Raw genomic sequence first — 24357 nt, 5'->3', positions numbered from 1 at the left:
GGGTAGACTAGGCACCAAGGACACAAAGACACACAAGATGCAGTCCTTGTTTTCAGGCAGAGAGACCTGTAAATAGAAAACTTCAGCACAGCCCAGGGAGAAGTGGGTGTAGCCAGGCACATAGAAAGTTGAAGCGTTTACTCTCTGGCTCAGGGAAGCTCCTTCAGACCAGTGCTTCTCTGATCTAGGCTAGGGCATATGTAACAAGCCGCTGGGGGTGCTGGTCCCTGGACCACAATTTGAGTGGCCAGGATTTGTACTTGATAGCTCATCTTCTATGTTTAGCCTTCTTTGGTCACTGGGGTTCCTTCAGGATCTCTCATATTGCCTTGTATTTGGACTCTTCTCTCATCTAGCCCTGTTCCACTGATGACTCAATTAGGCAGTCTTTCTGGCTTTGATTTCATTTTCTCCACCAACATGCTGCTTGTCAAGTCACTTCCTTCAGCAAGCAATGGCCTCTTTTGTCCTGCCAAGGGTCCCACCCCTCCTGCCACCTACATACTTGTTTAGGAGGGACAATACCAGAGTAGGTACTCACACAGGGTGTGCCCAGAGGACCACAGATCATGCAAAGTAGGTGCCTAGGCAACCTGGGTGGTCAGCATCTACTTCCTAGAGGAGGTACTATTTTATCTACTGCAGGTCTGAGGGAGAAGAGGCATGGAGACACGAAATAGCATGTACTGTGGGTACAGTGATTACAGTGCTGTGATACAGTGGGACTACAAAGGGAAAGGGAGGGAGTGTAGGGGTTGAGACTTGGGAGGTAGGACTGGGGTAATAGGGGCCTCATCAACCATCTGAGGAGTCTAGACTTCCTCTTTTAGGTGACAGGGCTGGGGGAAGTCATGGGAAGGTTTTTGGAAGGGTATGAAAGGGGAAGATGTCTATTTCAGAAAATCATTCTCATGGTAGTGAAGGATAAGATGGAGAAGAACATATCTAGATGCAGGTAGGCTTGTTAGGAGGCTGGATTTGGTGGGAGGGTGTGGATAGAAGAAGCTGGATGGAAGGATGGAAGTTGGGAGCAGCCTTAGGGCATAGTGTTTGGGCCAATCATTTCACTGCTCTTAGCATGGTCTCCACTCCAGGGCCATTGGAGTTGGCCCTCTGGTATGCAGGTCACCCTTGAAGGATGCCACTTTGTGTAGTGGGTGATAACCTATTGGCAGGTCATAAAATCAACACATTATGTTGCAAACAGCATTTCATTTATGTAAACTAGAATAGGCCAGGATGAAATGTAAGGTATTGTTTTTTGATTCGCACACACACACACACACTTTTAAAGTTTGAAAGCCTTTGCTCTAGAGCTACTGTCTACCAATAAAGTCAAGAGTGGAGGGGCGCCTGGGTAGCTCAGTCAGTTGGGTGTCTGCCTTCAGCTCATGTCTTGATCTCAGGGCCCTGGGATTGAATCCTACATCAGGCTCTCTGCTCAGTGGAGAGTCTGCTTCTCCCTTTCCCTCTCTTTCTTACAGCAAGAACCCATTTAAAAGACATGACTTAACTAATTTTTTAAGAAGTCGTTTACAATGCTAAGGATTTGGATAGAAGGCCATTCCACTGAAATTTATGTTTGTAATTAAGTGACACATGCTTGTGCACACATGTGTGGCACACACGTGTGTGTGTGTGTGTGTGTGTGTGTGTGTTGTGTCTTTTAGAGAAGATGGCTAAGGACACACATGAAGATAGCTACTAATGTGGTAGAGAAGTGGAGCTGACTGGAGCAAACAGGTAAGGAGTCTGTGAGCACAGCAGAGAAACTTCTCACTGAAAACATCTAGTTTCCACAACTGGAAAACCTGCCAAGAGCCACTTAGATATTTCCAAGCTCCTGAGAGCTGCCTAGAGAGCCAGCTCCCACCATGCACCAACAATATAACAGTGTATATGGAAGGTCTTCTAGTCACCCTGCTTCCCTTGGAGAAGCAGCACAGGGGTGGGGGGTGGGAAGAATGTGCCCACACTAGAAAGCAGAAAACTCACTCCCACTGCCACCACTTTCTAGCTGGGTGACCTTGAGAAAGTTACTTCAATTCTCTGAGCCTTGGGTTTCTGGTCTTTAATTGTCGGTAATTATAACTGCCCTACCCACCTCTCAGGGTTGTTGTGAAAGAGTATTGCAAGTGGTAAATCACAATAGCAGTGGAAGCTTTTATTATTATTATTAATGCTAATAACCACCTTCTGAGGCAGGCAGGGCACAAACTCATTTTATAAATGAAGAGAGAGGCTCCGTGATATTGAAGTGATTCGTTCAGTGTCACAAATGTGTGGGGAGGAAGAAAACTAGTCCAGGTCTTCTGATACTTGGTTCAATGCTATCTTCCCCATAATATAACCAAAGGAAATATAATTTAGTTAACCTTCAACTGACATTTTACTTGTGGTTGATAATGTAAATGTAACCAAGACCTATAATGATGACATCTTTTTTTTCTCTCCTAAACCTTGATATAAGACTTGGAGCAATGTACTTAAATTCTTCCTACAATAGTTTTTCCATCACAACTATACATAGTCATGTTCCTTATATTGATTCTTACAGCATAATGCCCAGAAAAAGATGACCAGAAGAAACAGAGAATACACAAACAAAATGACGTAATGAATAGCAGTCATTAATGATCTTATTATTATTAATTTTGTAAACTTCTTTTTGACAGGTTTTTCTAAAGTCCATGGAAAACGTGATGTCATAATTATGTCTATCTATCTATCTATCATCTACCTATCTATCTATCGTCTATCATCTATCACCTATCCATCCATCCATCCACCTAGTTGAATTTTGATCCAACTCATGCTGAGTGAAAAAGGGTCTGTTGTTTATGGACTTCTTCTCCTCTAATCCCTGTTAGACCAACAGGGATTACTCATTTATCTGGGCATAATGCCCAGTACATAGTAGGTTCTCAGTAACTATTTAATGAATAAATGAATTATTTATTAGAGTTAGGTCTCATTAGCCTCAAAGTCATCAAAAAATATGGATGTGGAGCTAGAAGTCAGAGGCCTTGATTTCATTCGTGGCTCTGCCAGTTATTAGCTGTGAGATCCTGGTTTCATCCTGGTTTCATCATTCAGTCTCTCTAAGTGTCCAGTTCTTCTTCTATGAAAGAAAAGGGTTGGACTAGATCAGAGATGACAGGTTTCCATTCAAATGCCAGTTGCAGTCAGCTGATGGTGGCTGCTGGATGTGCTGGTTGAGAAGGATTCTGAAGCTGTGGTCAGACTCGGGGGAAGATGTCCAGATGGGATTAAGTGTCTTACCTGAGGGCTGCATGCAGGGGTGTGCAGGTGAGCATGCCAGGCATTTGCCCTCACTGCACAGAGTCATCTCTAAGACCTTTGAGTTTTGTGAATCTATAACCAGGAAGGGTACTGGACTTGGTAGAAACTGAATTTTGGAATTAACGTATGTAGCTCTGTATAATTTCTGTTGTTTATGTCAGGAGGGCTTTCCTGGGGTTCTGCAATGCAAGAATAAAGAAATATAGAACTGTATATTGGGGAGTAACCAGGGTTACAGGTGAAGAACTCTCTCTGGAAATCCCCCCAACATCTCCAGGAAGTAATAAAAAGAGTGTGTTACTTAGGAGTTTTATTTCTCCCATTTTATAAAGACAGAACCTGAGTCACGAAAGGTAGAATTATCTGCCTTAGGTCATTTGTAGTTTTAGGCGTATATTTAGGTCATGTAACTCACTCATGCCTTCTTTTCTGGCAAAACAAGTCCTAGCTAATTCAGTGCACTGACAAGCCCTGCCTCCTTACCTCACCTGCTTATTTTCCTCCATCCCTTATGAGCCCTTCACCCTGGTGGTGGTGATGGGCTTGCTGTCACTCCCCTGGAAATCCTTGTTAATTCCCCACCATGCCTCTGTCACCACCATGTCTCTCACCTTGGGGAAACTTGTTTTTATGGGAGCCCTAGCAGATCAAACCCAACAACCTCCAGACTCTCTCCACTCAGTGTTCCTTTACACATAATAGATGTTTCCCCTGTTATGAGGAAACATCTATTACGTGTGCTAATAAGTAATCATTAGCCACTTTAAATATTAAACCAATGCTATGGTCCTGGAAAGTGATTTGTCACCTGGAACAGAACCACACTTTAGAATGTACAAATGCTTAAAGACAGCATTCCAGGAAGCAGCAACATTACACAGTAGAAAACATACTAGGCTTAGATCTGAATTTCAGTCTTGGTGTTACTATTTATTAGCTATGTGACTTGATTTCCTCAGGAGTAAAATGGGGACAATAAGAATGGTTGTGAGAAATAAAGGACAGAATTATACAAAGTACATGCACATCACAGGGTTTCAGTGAGTGCTAGTTTCCTCTTCTGTTACAAAAAGAAAATTATGTCATAAAAATGCCAAAGTTAAAGATACTCAGAGCACTCATTATATTGTGTGTGTGTGTGTGTGTGTGTGTGTGTGTGTGTGTGTGTGTCTGTGTCTGTGTGTGTGTGTGTGTAGGGGTGTGTGTGTGGTTAGCATTTCAAGCTGTATTGATAAACACACCTCCAGAGTTCTTTGCATCTGGCCAGGACACCAGGGAGAAGGGCAAAAGGGCAACTGCTAAACAGGAAAACCTGTTTTAAATAAGCCATCACAAATCATATGGTCAACAATGCAGGTCAGAGTGGCACTAGAAGGTCTGTTAACTGCTTAAATGCTGCATTGAGGTGTCATCAAGGGAAAGCATGCAATGTTGTTCCCAGAAATAGGAAAACAGAATGGAGCCCATGGGTTGGGTGGCCACCTGAGTCCAGCAGAAGGGCAGTTCTGAAGAGTCAGGCTGCCTTTCTGCTGCAGGCCTGTCTGTCCTGGTTCAGGGATGAGGGTCTGCTGTCCTGGGAGTGTATTTGGTTGACTCAGAGGTGTTCCTTGAGTGTGAATCCCTCCCATCTGCCTCTGCTCTCATTTCTGCAGGGTGCTTCTAGTCTCTTAGTCCTCTTTTAAGGTGAGGAAGCTAAAGGGTCAGAAGCTAGGGTCAAAATCCTTATATCCCAATTATACATGCTTTGTTCTCAAAAGCTGATGATCTAACTGAAAGAGATGAAGCTCATCAGACAACAGACAAAATCATTTCTTTGTTTAAGAAAGAATGTAATGAGTGATCACACCTACCAGGGTGCTGTAGGCAGGTGCTTCCATAGCTCGATGATGGAAATTAGGGTTGGTGTTCTCTGGAGAGCAGTTTGGTATGTCCACCAAGGATGTAACGTCTTCTCACACTTTGATTCGGGGAGTCCACCTTCTGAATCTAGCAAAAGGAATAACAGAACTTTTAACAAAGATTTTACAGAAAGAACTCATTTTGGTAGTATTCTTTGCTAGTGTACGTTGGTGGGTCTCACTGGAGGGCCCATGTGCCCCCAATCCCCAAAAGGTCTGAGGGAGCAAAGTATCCTACTACCCTAATTTTTGTTTAGGACTCCAGGGAGACATGGTTCACAGTGACACTAGACGGATTTCTGGGACCCCTCCAAGGGGTCTTGGCACCATTTCTGCATTGTTCCTGGAGGATTTGTAGAGAGGGTGTAAGTGCGTAGACCCATAAATGGTCGATTGGGTCCTTTCTGAAGGCTTATTAGGATCCTGGCACAAGTCTGAGCAGGGGCATTGGATGGATGACTGTGGAAATGCTAAGAAGAACTAGATCCTCAACTTTTCCTGCTCCGAGGTTCCTTCCCAAACAAGTCTGCCAGACCACGACTGGCTTTCACTCTCACCTTCAGCTTGCAGGTAATCTGGACTTGTGGGACCAGCTGTGTCATTACTGGGCATTGAGGGCAAGAAGCCCGGACTACAGGTCAGCAGGTGTGTATTTGACCTCATTCCATCACTCCCTACCTGTGATTTGGATGTGCTGTTTAAGGACTCTGGGTCTCAGAAATAATAAGAGTATAATGAAGAGGTTCAGATTTCACTTATTATCTCAGCAAGAATTTGAGTGTATTTTCTGTATGAGGCATCTGTGGGGATGAGGGCATGGAGTAAAACACAAGTTGGTCTATGTTCTCAAAGAGCTCCAAGTTGAATGGGACAGGGTCACGATTCAGGCACTTTCATGTAAGATACACACTCTGAAGGGTAGGGAAAACAGGAGTGCAGAAGAGAGGTGTCTAAACCAGGCCAGGGTGGAGGGGGAGGGTAGAGGTTGCAGGTGGGGGGATGAGATGGAAGGTGGGGACAAGCCAGTGGCAGCCAAGGGAAAAGGTCCAGGATAGGTGACAGCTTGTGCTCTAATGCCATGATGAGCATCCAAAGACACCACATATGCCACTGGGGAGGATGGTTCCCAGATCTCTCAAGTCCCTGCTTCCACCACTCTAGGACTTCCGTCAGCACCCCCTACACCGCCAAAGGCACCGGCAAGTGTAGATATGAAATGATGACTGATACTATTATACAAATATCTGAACAGAAGTTCCCATTGTCGGGTGATGCCCATTGTCTAAGAACACTTTTCCAGAGACCCAAACAAGTCACTTGAGGTAGCAACCTAAGAGAGAAAGAAGCAAAAAAAAAAAATAAAAATAAAAAAAAAGTTTCCTAAGCTGACTTCCTGACACAGGAATAGAGTTGAACCCGTTGTGTCCTGGTACCAGCCAGAAGCAGGGATCTCTTGAATGGAAATCATCAGCCCAGGGCAGCCCACTGGAAACTCATGGAAGTGGGGTACAAACTGGGAGAGAGGAGCCCAGGCTTCTCTCCACCATCCTGGCTTCCCTTGGAGCTTTCTTCTCTCCTCCTGGTTCCTTTTTTTTTTTAATTTGATAAAATATACACAACATAAAAGCTACCATCCTAACTATCTTAAGTGTACCATTTAGTGACATTAATGTTCAATTGTTGCGCAGTCATCACCTCCATCCATCTTCTGAACTTTTTTGACATCTTCTTTTTTTTCTTTTAAGTTTTTATTTGACAGAGAAAGAGAAAGTGAGCAAAAGCAGGGGGAGTAGCAGAGGGAGAAGCAGACCCCCTGCTGAGCAGGGAGCCTGATGTGGGGCTCGATTCCAGGACCCTGGGATCATCGCCTGAGCCAAAGGCAGACACTTAACTAACGGAGCCACCCAAGCACCCCTGTCATCTTCTTTTAAAAAACTTTTCCTGGGGCACCTGGGTGGCTCAATTAGGTCAGTGTCTGCCTTCCATATATATAAAAGCTCTTCCTGTCTTTTTCTTCCCCCTTTCCAGGCACTCAACTAACCATAATGAAATTTATTTATAATTGGACTGTTGAATGTACAATCCTTCATTTTGAAACCCTTCAAAAGCCCACCATGAATTCATTGTAAGTTGCTCTTTACTTGCATCAGGTTGTTGGTTGAGTTCTTTTCTCCCTTGGAGGAAGGACCAGACTCTGCCCACTGTAAATTCACTGTTGGAGGGCAGACTTTTTTCCTCTATACACCATGTACTCCAAAAAAATCAGGTAACATAAATACCATGCAGATGACATAAGATGTCCTCAACAGGACACAAGATTCTTGGGCATATGAAATGGTCAGATGGGTCAGCCAATACCCAGAAGACACACTTTACTCCCTCTTACACACTGATGTCCCTTGGCAGTGAGAGACCAGTGTGCTTGTGGACAAACGCACAGATGGCTCTAACACCTGTGCTAGGCATTGGCTTGACTTGAACACTTGACAAGCCATTTGAGTGAATTGTTTTCCTAATGATGAGTCAGTTATTCCAATCTGGTTTACTGTATAATTCCATTATGATAACTGAATTACCTTATATACCTAATTTTCCCCCTAAATTTCTTATTCTGTTTTGTTGATCTAGCTCATTTCTATATGAGCATCATCTGCTTTATTACATCTGCTTTATACAGTTTTAAAATACGATTGAAATGTGATTTGTTATTTAAAACTTTGGCTTGAATATTCTTGTATTTACTCATACAGATGAAATTTAAATATGGAATCACATTACAAAAGCATCCCATTGAGATTTTTATTAGGATCACATTAAACATTTCATAGTTTACTTTGGAATGTTTATATTTTTATAAAATTATGCTTTTTCAACTAGCAACATGAAATATGGCTTTCCATTTATTAAGGTCTTCTTAAGATTGATCAAGATAGACATGACTTTTACAATATAGTGAGAAGTCTGAAAATTTTTAAATGAATTTTAATAAGGGGTGCCTGGGGGCGCCTGGGTGGCTCAGAGGGTTAAAGCCTCTGCCTTCGGCGCCTGGGTGGCTCAGAGGGTTAAAGCCTCTGCCTTCGGCTCAGGTCATGATCCCAGGGTCCTAGGATCGAGCCCCGCATCGGGCTCTCTGCTCCCCGGGGAGCCTGCTTCCTCCTCTCTCTCTGCCTGCCTCTCTGTCTACTTGTGATCTTTGTCAAATAAATAAAAAAAATTTTTAAAAAAATCTTTAATAAGGGGTGCCTGGGTGACTTTGTCATTAAGCATCTGCCTTTGGCTCAGGTCATGATCCCAGGGTCCTCAGATTGAGTGAGCCCCCACATCGGGCTCCCTGTTCAGTGGGAAGCCTGCTTCTTCCCCTCCCACTCCCCCCGCTTGCACTCTCTCTCTCTGACAAATAAATAAAATCTTTAAAAAAAAAAAAGAATTTTAATAAAATGTGATGAACGTTGACAGGGGAAGTACTAAAATGTCCAGAGACCAGATCAACAAATCATTTGTATAATCATGGATAATACATCATTAAGCATGTTCACTCATGCTTACATACCCACACATACTTATTCACCCTCTACTGGGGAACATGGCCTCTCATCCTTTAATCCCCTTCTTTGTCCCTATGTTGTCTTCAGGGTGATTTTTTGTCCTTTAGAAACCTAACTGGTATCATCACTTTGGTGCTTCCCTTATTCCCCTGCACCCAGGGCTCATGTCTATTTCTGTACTTTGTGGCATGTACTTTGGATTCCAGTCCCATTCTGACCCAACTGCTGTCTGTGAACTCTCTGAGAGATGCTCACTGCATGGCACATTCCCGATGCCATTGAGAATGTTTGTTGTCCTGGGCTGGAGGCTTTAAGAGAAACTTTTTTTTTTTTTAAGATTTTATTTATTTATTTGACAGAGAGAGATGATCACAAGTAGACAGAGAGGCAGGCAGAGAGAGAGGGGGAAGCAGGCTCCCTGCTGAGCAGAGGGCCCAATGTGGGGCTCGATCCCAGAACCCTGAGATCATGATGACCTGAGCCGAATATTTTTAAGAGAAACTTTTTTTCTTTAAGAGAAACTTTTAAGGAGGTTACCATTTCATGCGTTTTCTTATTTTTTCCCCTCCCCCCACCCTCCCTACTAGTGAAAGTTCCAGGTCACCTAAGCTGGGGGGTACGGGTAGGGGCGGTGGTCAGCAAATACCTCATTTCCACTGGCCAGTGTTGTCCTTGGCAGTGGATGGAAGAGTCAGCAGTCCTGGGTGGAGAAGTGGGGAATGAGCGTCCATGCAAGACCTGGTGACAGAGGGTCTCTAGAGCAGATGTATTTCAAAACACTCCAGGCTCAGACACTCCATGCCCTGCTTTACTTCCAGAACCGCTCCCTTTGCAAAACTCTGCTTAAAACAATAAGAGCATAAAGGGGCTGGCCCTGCCTCCCTTCATCGAACCTCTCCTCTCCACAGGTGCACAGCAAGGGCCCTTTGTCTCTGATGGGACAGGCCCAGGCTGGAGTGAGAAAGACATGCACCATGGGCCCAACCAAATATTAGCTGTGGACACTTTCCTACTTTGAAAACATGAGATACTCTGCATTTAGGGCCTTGCCTTCCAGAGAACACAATTACTTCTGTTTTTCTTTTTCCAGTGGATTGAGGCTTAACACTGGCAGTAACTTTATCTTCGCATTGCCCAAGGTTGGGAAAGTCAGGGCTTAAGCCCACTGATCATGGGACAATGTCTGCTTTCCATTGATCTTCTCTGCTCGGGCCCCCAAGAACAGGAGATAAAGTAGAGAAACAGAATACACTGAGGGTCCACAGGGATCACTGGAATGCTGATGAACTTCATCACGTCTTCAGGGGAATTTACCCTAAACTGATGTTAAATAAATTTTACTTCCTATACCTGATATCAAGATGGTTCCAAGATGCCATTATAACCTGTAACTAAAATCAATATTTTTCATGTCATTCTCTGATCATACAAGGAAGATCAATTTGTCAAATTAGAAAATGTTGCACAATGGGGTAACATTGAGTCATGGCTTAAAAAAAACAAACAAAAAAAAAACTAGATCCAACTGAAGCTAGGTTGTGGCCTGTCTGTCTGGTTTGATTGTCATTTTCTCAGGGTAGATCTTAAAGCTAAATTGACAGTATGTCAAGAAAAGTTAAGCTCACTTTCAATTCAGTGTGTAATCTTAATTGAACATTATTCCTAATAATTGGCACTGCTGTGGCCTGAGGTCACAGAGGAAGCAGGTAAGGTAGGGTCCTGCCAGCACTAGCCATGAATTCAGGTTTGAACCAAAGTGAATCTGGAGTGCTTTCTCCCACTAGAACAGTGAATTGAGAAATTATTTTTGAGTTGTTTTAAAATCTGCTATCATCTAAAAGTGGAAACAACCCAAATGGCCATCAACTGATGAATGAACAAGTAATATGTGATGTATTTATACAATAGAATATTATTTGGCTGTAAAAGGGCATGAAGTATTGAGACATGCTACAGCATGAGTGAACCTTGGAAACATTATGCTAAGTGAAAGAAGTCAGGCACAAAAAGCCACATATTTTTTATCTATTTATATGCAATGTCCAGAGTAAGCAAATCCATAAAGAAAGAAAGTAAATTAATGCTTGCTGGGGCAAGGAGCAGGGAGAATGAGGAATGGCTGCTAATGGTTATGGGGTTTCTTTCTGCAGTAATAGAGATGTTCTAAAATTTATTGTGGTCATGGTTGCACTACTTTGTGAATATATTAAGAATCACTGAAGTTTACACTTTAAATGAGTTAATTGTATGGTATGTGAATCATATCTCAACAAAGCTTAAAAAAAGAAAAACTGTATAGTTTTGTTATATATACAGACCCATTTTAAAACAATCCCATTCAATGTTTCAAGGGGCACCTCTTTTAACAACTTCTTAGTTCTGGAAAAATAAATATCTTACATTATATATCAGACTTACTAACTTGATCAGAAGTGAGGATGTCACCCATGGTCAAGGGTGTGGGGTTACAGAACTTTACACAATTCTATTCCTATCTTTGGGGGCCAAATGGGCATGAGAGAGAATGGCTAATGGCCTCACATCAAGCATGGGGATGCCCTCACCTTAGTTCATTCATGTTCAGTCCATAGCCAACTGGGGCACACCAGGAACCGTTGACATTCTGAGCTATAATGAGCTCTTGAATGCATGCAACTTAAGATGGCTCCAAGATGCAGCTATAATCTGTAGGCAAAATCAGAAAATCAAGTAAAAAAAAAAACAATCCTCAGAAAAGCCAATGTACCTAAACAGCAATGCTTCTTTAAGACTGGGAATCAGGTGGAAACAAAGAGAATTTTAATTTCATGCTGAGAGTTGCTAAAGGCCTCTGATACTGCCTTTATGAATGACCACTTCAGACCTGGCCTTTCCTCCCAATTCCAAGACTTTCATGCCTGCCACTACTCTTGGCCAATGACCTTCACTTGCATTTGTTGGCGGGAACTCCTTGTTTCTCCACCTCCAATCTGTCAGTTCCCCTATGTTGCCCCTACTCTTCATTCTTCCTGTTATGGTAGGTGGGATGTCATGGCTCTAGTCAGAGAGTCCATCCCTCTCACATTCTCAAGGAGCTTACACCTGCAATAAACTTACCCCTCTCTTTTTTTCACATTGTAAGATTCTGTCTTCTCTGAACTTCCCCCAGTAGTATATAAATATGCTCTGGGATATAGTACGTCCTTTAGTTTTAGACTCTCCCTTGATTCTAATCCTTTGTCTTATCTATCTTATATCTCTGATCCCTTCATGGATAGTCTAAAAAGAACTGTCTGTAATTACCACCTCCACTTCTTCCCCTCCCATTCTTGCCACATCCAGTCATGATTTCTCTGTTGTCATTTTATTTGACCTCTAAGTAGTAAGTAGTATTTGGCACAGTTGGCCACTCCCTCTTTCTCGATATACTCTTTTCTTTTTGTTTCTGCAACAGCACACTTTCCTGGTTTTCTTTTCTTTCTATTTACCACTCTGTCTTGGCATTTTTTAATTTCATCCCTTTCTGGGCCTCTAAATGCTGGAGTACCCCTGGGTTTGGTCCTAGGACCTATCTAAGGCTTCATGATTTATACTTATTTTGTTAATTTGGTTGGGGCTGGGAGGTAGGTGAAGTTTCGTGGTATCTGGGAGCTTTAGTTTTAATACTCATTATAGGAACAGGCTAAGAGACAGTGGACCCAAATAAGACAGAATGTTAAAATCTTATGCAAGTAAACCTGAGAATGTTCAAAGAGCTGTATCTTCAATGAAAAAGTTTATCAGAAAAATACACAAAGTTTAAGAGTTGGCATAAAAATGACATAAATCAGAAACAAATGAAACAAAATAAAGTCCAGAAATATTAACATTTTCCCTATTGTCTTTGGCTTGCTTCACTTATTAAAGACATGTATTACTTCATAATTTTAAAAAATCTAATGAAGGCCATTTAAAAACAAAAAAATGCACAAAGAAAGATGATAATGGATTCTGGGAGACAGAAAGACTTCAGAATAAGTATGTTTAAAATGATGAAGAATCTCCCTGATGGCTAGTGATGATGAAGATTTTTTCATGCGTCTGATAGCCATTTGTATGTCTTCATTGGAGAAGTGTCTGTTCATATCTTCTGCCCATTTTTTAATATGATTGTCTGTTTTGTGTGTGTTGAGTTTGAGGAGTTCTTTATAGATCCTGGATATCAACCTTTTGTCTGTACTGTCATTTGCAAATATCATCTCCCACTCCGTGGGTTGCCTCTTTGTTTTGTTGACTGTTTCCTTGGCTGTGCAGAAGCTTTTGATCTTGATGAAGTCCCAAAAGTTCATTTTCGCTTTTGTTTCCTTCGCCTTTGGAGACCTATCTTGAAAGAAGTTGCTGTGGCTGATATCAAAGAGGTTACTGCCTATGTTCTCCTCTAGGATTCTGATGGATTCCTGTCTCATGTTGAAGTCTTTTATCCATTTTGAGTTTATCTTTGTGTATGGTGTAAGAGAATGGTCGAGTTTCATTCTTCTACATATAGCTGTCCAGTTTTCCCAGCACCATTTATTGAAGAGACTGTCTTTTTTCCACTGGATATTTTTTCCTGTTTTGTCGAAGATTATTTGACCGTAGAGTTGAGGGTCCATATCTGGGCTCTCTACTCTGTTCCACTGGTCCATGTGTCTGTTTTTATGCCAGTACCATGCTGTCTTGGTGATCACAGCTTTGTAGTAAAGCTTGGAATCAGGTAACGTGATGCCGCCAGTTTTATTTTTGTTTTTCAACATTTCCTTAGCAATTCGGGGTCTCTTCTGATTCCATACAAATTTTAGGATTATTTGCTCCAGCTCTTTGAAAAATACCGGTGGAATTTTGATTGGAATGGCATTAAAAGTATAGATTGCTCTAGGCAGTATAGACATTTTAACAATGTTTATTCTTCTGATCCAACCACATTGAGATACCACCTTACACCAGTTAGAATGGCCAAAATTAGCAAGACAGGAAACAACGTGTGTTGGAGAGGACGTGGAGAAAGGGGAACCCTCTTACACTGTTGGTGGGAATGCAAGTTGGTGCAGCCACTTTGGAGAACAGTGTGGAGATTCCTCAGGAAATTAAAAATAGAGCTTCCCTATGACCCTGCAATTGCACTACTGGGTATTTACCCCAAAGATACAGATGTAGTGAAAAGAAGGGCCATCTGTACCCCAATGTTTACAGCAGCAATGGCCACGGTCGCCAAACTATGGAAAGAACCAAGATGCCCTTCAACGGATGAATGGATAAGGAAGATGTGGTCCATATACACTATGGAGTATTATGCCTCCATCAGAAAGGACGAATACCCAACTTTTGTAGCAACATGGACGGGACTGGAAGAGATTATGCTGAGTGAAATAAGTCAAGCAGAGAGAGTCAAGTATCATATGGTTTCACTTATTTGTGGAGCATAACAAATAATATGGAGGACAAGGGTAGATGGAGAGGAGAAGGGAGTTGAGGGAAATTGGAAGGGGAGGTGAACCATGAGAGACTATGGACTCTGAAAAACAACCTGAGCGTTTTGAAGGGGCGGGGGTGGGAGGTTGGGGGAACCAGGTGGTGGGTATTAAGGAGGGCACGGATTGCATGGAGCACTGGGTGTGGTGAAAAAACAATGAATACTGTTACGCTGAAAAGAAATAAAAAATTTTAAAAAAATGATGAAGAGCAGAGATGTTCTTCAACAGACAAATGGATAATGAAGATATGGTCCATATATACAGTGGAATATTACACAGCTATTGGCATCAACATGGACAGTACTGGAGGAGATTATGCTGAGTGAAATAAGTTAAGCAGAAAAAGTCAATTATTATATGGTTTCACTTACTTGTGGAACATAAGGAATAACATGGAGGACATTAGGAAAAGGGAGGAAAAAATTAATGGGGGGAAATTGGAGAGGGAGGTGAACCATGAAAGACTGTGGACTCCGAGAAACAAACAGGGTTTTAGAGGGGAGGGGCCTGGGGGGTTGGGTTGGCCCAGTGATGGTATTAAGGAGGGCACGTATTGCATGGAGTACTGGGTGTTGTATGTAAACAGTGAATCTTGAAACACTACATCAAAAACTAATGATGTACTGTATGGTGACTAACATAATGAAATAAAAAATAATAAAATAATAAATGATTAGAATGTAAATAAAGAAGTTGAAATTCTGGAATGATTGTCAATTGAACTGAAAAGGAAAGAGTAATATGCTTTAGCCAGCAGTAGTGAGCAAAGAAGAGATCAAGTTTGAGTAAATGTAAAGAAATGATAGAAAATAATAACAATTTTTAATCAGGAGTGTAAAGCCAAGGTGAAGCTAACGAACTGGACAAAAATAAGATAAAATAGGGTAATTGAATAGAAATACTCTAAGTCACAATTTAATTTCTTTAGTAATATTGATTATGGTCAGCTTTGATTGGTCAAAAATTCATGTTTAAATTTAAGGGCAAAATGATCCCTGCAGAATAAAGGAAAAAGAGAAAAGGCACATTAAAAAGAGCTCAAAATAAGAAGGTAGAAATAAATACAAATGTATCAGCAATAGTAATAAATAGAAATGGACTAAACTTACCACTCAGAAAACAGAGATTCCAAGTCTGTACACTTATCATATGTATTCCAATCATATTTACCATATGTAGTTCAATCATATTTCATATTTATGTTTCTAGCCCTGATCCTAACATTTTGTAACAGACTTCTATATCCAGGTTCCTACTTAACATTTTCTTTTGGAAGAATAATAGGCATCTCAGACTTAAACAGAAGTGTTCATTCCTCCTCTAAATATGTTTCTGAATTTTTCTCCATCTCATTCTTCCTCATCTGAGTAAATACCTTTACCATCCACTCAGTTGTTCAAGCCAAAAACTAGAGTCCTCTTTGGTTCTTCTCATTTTTTTTCACCATATCCGTGGAGACCTGTCATTTTACCTCCAAACCACCTTATTAATCTATCTCTCTCCAGCTCATTGCTACCATTCAAGCCCAGTCAAAACCCTCCACAATTTCTCTAACTGATCCCTCTGAAGATCTCCTGATGTCTCTCTCCTACTTCTTTATAAACTACTCTCTACACAGAAGACAGAGTGATTTTATATTCTATACTATACTATTCTATACTATCAATGTTATATACATTATATTTTATAGTTTACAAACTACAGTAATAAAATGGGGCATGAACCTATCAGCCAACTGAAGAATTAGAAACTGTTCTTACAAAAATTAAATCTGCACATGTTACTTTCTGCTTAAAATCTCTAATGGCTTCCCATTACACTTAGAACACAATCCTGACTCCTACTTCTCCAAACTCCCTTTGTATTCTCCTCTCCCTTCCTGCCTATGTTTCAATCAAATTGACCTTCTTTCGGTTTCTAGAATATGATCCAGTGATGCCGCTGCTCTACATCTTCAGAGGGTTGGCTCTTGTGTCATTCATATCTCAGTTCAGATATTACTTTCCCAAAGAGGCCTACTCTGACCACCTAATCTAAGTAACATTTCCACTTGTTATCATGATCCTTGTTTCCTTTTCTTCAGAGCACTTTTCACTATTCACAGTCACCTAATTCATTTTGTTGTTTATTTTCTATATCCCTTCTATAAGATCCATAAGAACAGAGATCTTATTTGACTTGTTATTTCCAGGTGTGTCTCTAGTGCCTGAGACATAGTAGGTGCTCAATAAACATTTGTTGAATAAATAAACACACATGAAGTAAGTTGTAAATGATGAACTGTGGTTAACACTCCCTTGTTGGATTTTTCTTTGAGCTCTTTGTTGTCAAGTCCACATTACTCTCTTGTGAATATTTCATCACTGTGATTAATCCTAGAAACTTTGAAAACTTTACAGCTAGTATTTTGTTCCAGCATCCCTAAGTCTAGCTTGGCTTGGAGCACTGGAGAAAACTTCAGGTTTGCAACTGAAACCTAATTGTCTCACTCTAGAGGGAAGTAAGTATGGTCCACACTCTTAAAGAGTGCTAGAAATTTGGCCCAGTCCTGAGCACTTTCCCTGATTCCTCTAATAAATTTAATCGGATTATAAAATTCTAGGTAATTTTGCGTGCTTTCCTGTGGGTGCTTTCCTTTGTGTGCTTTCCTAAAGTACACATCATCTTCCTACTTCCATACTTGCATAAACTATACGTAGTTGTAGATCATAAAGAAATTTCATAGTGTCCAACCATGTCTAACAATCCTCTTCAATGGCCTGGAGTTCCATGCCTCTCCCATAAATTCATTGCTGTATTGAGCACCTACCAAATGTAAAAACTGTACTCTGTGCCGGAAATAATACTGCCATCATTCTCCAACTTTAATGTACATAATTAATTGTAGTATTGGTTAAAAATGCCAACTTCTGATACCGAATCCCAGGTTAGTGGATTTCAGGTGGGACCCAGGATTTGTACTACTTAATTTATACTACATCTAATGCAGAGGTTTGCCAACTATACCCAAATGTCCAAAGAGAATTTCCTTGTACTTGAAAATGTATGGGAAACACAGCTCTTTATTCTGGTGTCCTATACAAGTGCACGTCACTACCACCAAAACCAAACTCTTACAGAAAGACTGGTTCCTCCAGCTTGTCTATATGGTGGGTGTCAGGCTTCTTTCTCAGTATCTTTGTTTACAAAAAGACTCCATCCTGCATAGCTAATTATTTCTCTTAAAAAATTAAATCACTACATCTTGCCAAAGTTATCATTTTTTAATTAATAGACTTTATTTTAAAGGAGTTTGTGTTTACAGAAAAATTGAGAATATACGGATCTCCTTTATGTCCCCTCCTCTCCAGCACATGGTTCCACATTCACGTCTTTCATTAATGTGGTAACTGTTATGATTGATAATCCTACATTGCTACCTCATTATTCACTAAAGTCCTCAGTTTATACTAGGGTGCTCTCTTTGGGGTGTGCATTCTGTGGGTTTTGACAAATATATAATGACTGGCATCCACCATTACTGTAACATAAAGAATAGCTTCACTGACCTAAAGATCCTCTGTGTTCCTTCTATTCATTCTTCTTCCCTCGCCCAAGAGCATTTTTAATTTTAACAGATGCCCTTAGAAGATCAAAACTAACTTCATCATTTATTTTCTTATTTGCATAAGTGTCTTTAGTTTCAAAGTATAAGTTTAGATTCATCTTTGAACTTGACATACTTCACTTCTTATTGCTATCAGCACACATAGGTATAAATGGCACCTGGAAGCCTTATTTTACTTAGCCCTTGGCCATGGGCTTGGCCACATTCCAGAGCTGCTTTGGCCCCTGCTATATGTTTGCCTTGAAATACCTCCAGTCCTCACACATCCATCACAGTCATGCTTCAGAAAAAAAGAGGTTCTGCAGAGCTGGGGTTATATTAAAACTCATCTTGGCCTGCAGGCTAAGCTGAGTCTTATTTAATAAATCACATTCTCAAAAAATTGCATAACTAGCTATGCTCTGGGGCCCAAGTTAAGGGGGTGGCTATAACTTCTCCAAACACCTAGCTGCAAGTAGATGAGTAAAAGGTCAGAGCCTAAGTGGATGTGACTGGGAAAGGGGGAACTCTAGAAGGGCTCCGAGAGGCAGTAATGGACATACTCTGACAAGGATTTTGCAGGTATCTTCATTTCATCTGCTGACTGACCGGTTTCTGCTTCTGGTCTTTCCCAATAGGTAATTTGCAGGATACAGCCTCCTCTTACCTATTTCTATATTCAAAACTACAGGGGACTGATGAGTTTTCTATGTTTCTGGATAAAGAAAATGACCATAGGGGGGTTGGGGGGAGGTAGGAAAAGAAAAAATGAAAAGATGGGATTGGGAGGGAGACAAACCATAAAAGACTCAATCTCAAGAAACAGACTGAGGGTTGCGGGGGGCAGGGGGGATGGGAGAGGGTGGTGGGGAAATGGACATTGGGGAGGGTATGGGCTATGATGAGTGCTGTGAAATGTGTAAACCTGGCGATTCACAGACCTGTACCCCTGGGGATAAAAATACATTATATGTTTATTAAAATAAAAAAATAAAAAAAAAAAAAGAAAATGACCATATTTGGTTGTGAGGTCCAGTGCTCATCACATCACCCACCCACTCCACTCCAGCAACCTTCAGTTTGTTTCCTATAGTTAAGGGTCTCACATGGTTTTTCTTCCTCTATGATGACTTCCCATTCAGTTTTCCCTCTCTTCCCCTATGGTCCTTTGCCCTGTGTCTTATATTCCACATACGAGTGAAACCACTTGATAATTGTCTTTCTTTAATTGGCTTACTTCACTCCATCCATGTCTATGCAAATGGTAAATATTCATCCTTTCTAATGGCTGAATAATATTCCATTGCATATATATATATACCATTCTTTATCCATTCATCTGTCAATGGACATCTGGGCTTTTTCCATAGTTTAGCTATTGTGGACATTGCTTCTATAAACATTGGGGTGCAGGTGCCCTTTTGGATCACAAGGTTTGCATCTTTTGTGTAAATACCTAGTAGTGCAATTGCTAGGTCATAAGATAGCTCTATTTTTAACTTCTTGAGGAACTTCCACACTGTTTTCCAGAGTTTGCATTCTCACCAGCAGTGTAAGAGGGGTTCCCCTTTCTACACGTCTTCATCAACATTTGTTGTTTCCTGAGTTGTTAACTTTAGGCATTCTGACTGCTGTGAGGTAGTATCTCATTGTTGTTTTGATTTGTATTTCCCTGATGCCAAATGACGTGGAGCATTTTTTCATGTGTCTGTTGGCCATTTGTATGTTTTCTTTGGAGAAATGTCTGTTCATGACTTCTGCCCATTTCTTGACTGGATATTTGGGGGTTTTTGTGTGTTGAGTTTGATAAGTTCTTTATAGATCTTGGATACTCATCCTTTATTTGATAGGACACTTGCAAATATCTTCTCCCATTCCATAGGTTGCTTTTTAGGTTTTTTTGACTATCCCCTTTGCTGTGCAGAAGATTTTTATTTTGATGAAGTCCTAATAGTCCATTTTTACTTTTGTTTCCCTTGTCTTTGGAGACATGTCTAGCAAGAAGTTGCTATGGTCCAGATCAAAAAGGTTGCTGCCTGTGTTCTCCTCTAGGATTTTGATGGATTCTGGCTCACATTTAGGTCTTTTATCCATTTTGAGTTTATCTTAGTGTATGATGTAAGAGAATGCTCCAGTTTCATTCTTGTACATGTGGCTGTCCAATTTCCCAACACAATTTGTTGGAGACTGTCTTTTTTCCATGGGATATTCTTTCCTGCTTTGTCAAAGATTGACCATAGAGTTGAGGGTCCATTTCTGGATTCTTTATTCTGTTCAATTGATCTGTGTGTCTGTTTTTGTGCCAGTACCATGGGGTCTTAATGATTACAGCCTTGTAATAGAGCTTGAAGTCTGGCTTTGTAATGCCACTAGCTTCAGTTTTCTTTTTTTAACATTCCTCTGGCTGTTTGGGGTCTTTTCTGGTTCCAAATTTTAGAATTATTTTTTCCAGCTCTGTGCAAGATGTTAATGGTATTTTAATGGGGATTACTTTGAATGTGTAGATTGTTCTGTCTAGCATCAACATTTTCACAATATTTGTTCTTCCCATCCATTAACATGGAATGTTTTTACATTTCTTTGTGACTTCCTCAATTTCTATCATAAGTTTTCTCTAGCGTTTAGAGTACATATCCTTTACCTCTTTGTTTAGGTAAATTTCTAGGTATCTTATGGTTTTTGGTGCAATTGTGACTGGGATTGATTCCCTCATTTCTCTTTCTTCTGTCTCAGTATTAGTGTATAGAAATGCAACTGATTTCTGTGCATTGATTTTGTATCTTGCCACATTGCTGAATTGCTGTATGAGTTCTAGTAACTTAGGGGTAGAGTCTTTTGGGTTTTCCACATAAAGTGTCATGTCATCTGCAAAGAGAGAGAGTTTGACTTCTTTGCCAATTTGAATATCTTTTATTTCTTTTTGTTGTCTGATTGCTGAGGTGAGGACTTCTAGTACTATGTTGAACAACAGTGGTGAGAATGGACATCCCTGTTATGTTCCTGACCTTAGAGGAAAAGTTCTCAGTGTTCCCCCATGGAGAATGATAGTTGCTGTGGGCTTTCAATAGGTGGCTTTTATAATATTGGTGTATGGTCCCTCTATCCTTACACTGTGAAGAGTTTTCGTCAAGAAATAATTCTGTATTTTAACAAATGCTTTTTCTTCACCAATTGAGAGGATGATATGGTTCTTGTCCTTTCTTTTATTAATGTGCTGTATCACATTGATTGATTTGCAAACGTTGAACCACTGTTGCATCTCAGGAATAAGTCCCACCTGATCATGATGAATAATCTTTTAATGTACTGTTGCATCCTATTGGCTAGGATTTTGGTGAGAATTTTTGCACCCATGTTCATCAGGGATATTGATCTGTAATTGTCCTTTTTTGGTGAGGTCTTTTTCTGATTTTTGGATCAAGGTAATGCTCTCCTCATAGAACAAGTTTGGAAGTTTCCTTTCCATTTCTATTTTTTGAAAGTTCAGAAGAAGAGGTATTAGTTTTCCTTTAAATGTTTAGTAGAATCCAACTGGCCCCGAACTCTTGTTTGTTGGGAAAATTCTTATTATTTCTTCAATTTCCTTGCTTGTTATGGGTCTGTTCAGGTTTTTTATTTCTTCCTGGTTTGGTTTTACAATGGTGGAAAGGAAGGAAGCTGAGGAAAAGAGAGAAAAACAACTAATGGACCATGAGGGGGGGGCTTTGAGAAATCAGTGATACCATAAAGCAAAACAATATTAGAATCATTGGGGTCCCAGAGGAAGAAGAAAGTGAAAGAGGGACAGAAAGTATATTTGAACAAATCATAGGTGAGAGCTTTCCTAATTTGTGGAAGGAAATAGGCATTCAAGTCCAGGAGGCACAGAGAACCCCCCTCAAAATCAATACAAATAGATCAACACCCTCAAGATATAATAGTGAAGCTTGCAAATTTCAGAGATAAAAAGAAAAATCTGGAAAGCAGTTTGAGACAAGAGGCAGTTCAAGTCCTTAATGTGCAAGGGTAGAAATATTAGACTGGCAGAAGACCAATCCACAGAAACTGCCAGGCCAGAAAGGCTGGCATGATATAGAAAAAAGGCTGGCATGATGAGAAAAACATGCAGCTAAGAAAACTTTTTCCAGCAAGGTTGTTATTCAGAATGGAAGGTGAGATAAAGAGCTTCCACGATAGACAGAAAGTTAAAGATTATGTGACACTAAACCAGCCCTGCAAGAAATATTAAGGGGGATCCTATAATTGAAGAGAAAGCCCAAGAGTAACATAACCAGAAAGAAACAGAGATAATCTACAGAAACAGGAAATTTACAGGTAATACAGTGGCACTAAATTCATATCTTTCAATAATTACTTTGAATATCAATGGGCTAAATGCTCCAATCACAGTACTAGATTGAACAAAAAACCAAGACCCATAAATATGTTATCATTTTAGACTCAAAGTCACCTCCAGATCAAAAGTGCGGGGGGGGGGTGGTGAAGAGCCATTAATCATGCTAATGGACCTCAAAAGAAAGTTGGGGTAGCAATTCTCATATCAGACAAATTAGATTTTAAACCAGACTGTAGTAAGGGATGAAGAGGGACACTGTATTATACTTAAAGAGTCTATCCAACAAGAAGATCTAACCATTATAAATATTTATGCTCCTAACTTGGGAGCAATTATATAAACCAATTAATAGCAAAATTAAAGAAACACATTGATAATAATACAATAATAAATAATAATACAATAATAAACCCCACTCACAGCATGGTCAGACCATCTAAGCAGAACATCAATAAGGAAACAAGGGCTTTGAATGAAGCATTGGACCAGATGGACTTCACAGATATATACAAACCATTTCATCCTAAAGCAACAAATACACATTCTTCTTTTTTTTTTTTTTTAAGATTTTATTTATTTATTTGACAGAGAGAGACAGCGAGAGAGGAAACACAAACAGGGGGAGTGGGAGAGGGAGAAGCAGGCTTCCCTTGGGACAGGCCCGATGTGGAGTTTTGATCCCAGGAATCATGACCCGAGCCCAAGGCAGATGTTTAACCACTGATCCACCCTGGCGCCCCCAACATTCTTCTTGAGTGCACATGGAACATTCTCCAGAATAGCTGACATACTGGGGTCTGAACTGGTATCAAAATATTGGGATTAATTCCTGTATATTTTCAGAGACCACAGTGCTTTGAAACTTGAATTGAATCATAGGAGGAAACTTGGAAGGAACTCAAATATTTGGAGGTTAAAGAGCACCCTACCAAAGAATGAATGGGTCAACCAGAAAATTAAGAAGAATTTTAAAATTCACAGAAATATCTGTATCTTTGGGGTAAATACCCAGTAGTGAAATTGCAGGGTCATAGGGTAGCTCTATTTTTATTTTCTTAAGGAATCTCCACACTGTTTTCCAAAGTGGCTGCACCAACTTGCATTCCCACCAATAGTGTAAGAGGGTTCCCCTTTCTCCACATCCTCTCCAACACTTGTTGTTTACTGTCTTGTTGATTTTGGCCATTCTAACTGATGTAAGGTGGTATCTCAATGTGGTTTTGATTTGAATCTCCCTGATGGCTAATGATGATAAACATTTTTTCATGTGTCTGTTAGTTATTTGTATGTCTTCTTTGGAGAAGTGTCTGTTCATGTCTTCTGCCCCTTTTTTGATATGATTATCTGTTTTATTTGTGTTGAGTTTGAGGAGTTCTTTATAGATCTTAAATATCAGCCCTTTGCCTGTAGTGTCATTTGTGAATATCTTCTCCCATTCCGTGGGTTGCCTCTTTGTTTTGTTGACTGTTTCCTTCACTGTGCAGAAGCTTTTGATCTTGATGAAGTCCCAACAGTTCATTTTCGCTTTTGTTTCCTTTGCCTTTGGGGACATGTCTGTGGAAAGAGCCAAGATGCCCTTCAACAGATGAATGGATAAAGAAGCTATGGTCCATATATACAATGGAGTGTTATGCCTCCATCAGAAAGGATGAATACCCAACTTTTGTATCAACATGGATGAGACTGGAAGAGATTATGCTGAGTGAAATATGGCTCACTACTTATGGAGCATAAAGAATAACATGGAGGATGTTGGGAGATGGAGAGGAGAAGTGAGTTGGGGAAAATCAGAGGGGGATACTGTGGACTCTGAGAGACAAACTAAGGGTTTTGGAGGGGAGGGGAGTGGGGAGTTGGGTGAGCCTGCTGGTAGATATTAAGGAGGGCATGTATTGCATGGAGCACTGGGTGTGGTGTATAAACAATGAATTTTGGAACACACACAAAAAAATTTAATTTAATTTAATTTAAAAAATCACAGAAACAAATGAAAATGAAAACACAACTATTCAAAACCTCTGGGATTCATCAAAGACTGTCCTAAGAGGGCAGGTCATAGCAATACAAGCTTTTCTCAAAAAATTAGAAAAGTCTCAAATGCACAAGCTAACCTTACACTTAACAGACTGGAGAAAGAAGAGCAGATAAAGCCTAATCCAAGCAGGAGAAGAGAAATAATAAGGATTAGAGCAGAAATCAATGAAATTGAAAACCAAAGAAG

This window comes from Martes martes, assembly GCF_963455335.1.
Source record: "Martes martes genome assembly, chromosome: 3".
Taxonomy (NCBI): Eukaryota; Metazoa; Chordata; class Mammalia; order Carnivora; family Mustelidae; genus Martes; species Martes martes.
Note: the sequence above shows the minus strand (reverse complement) of the source record.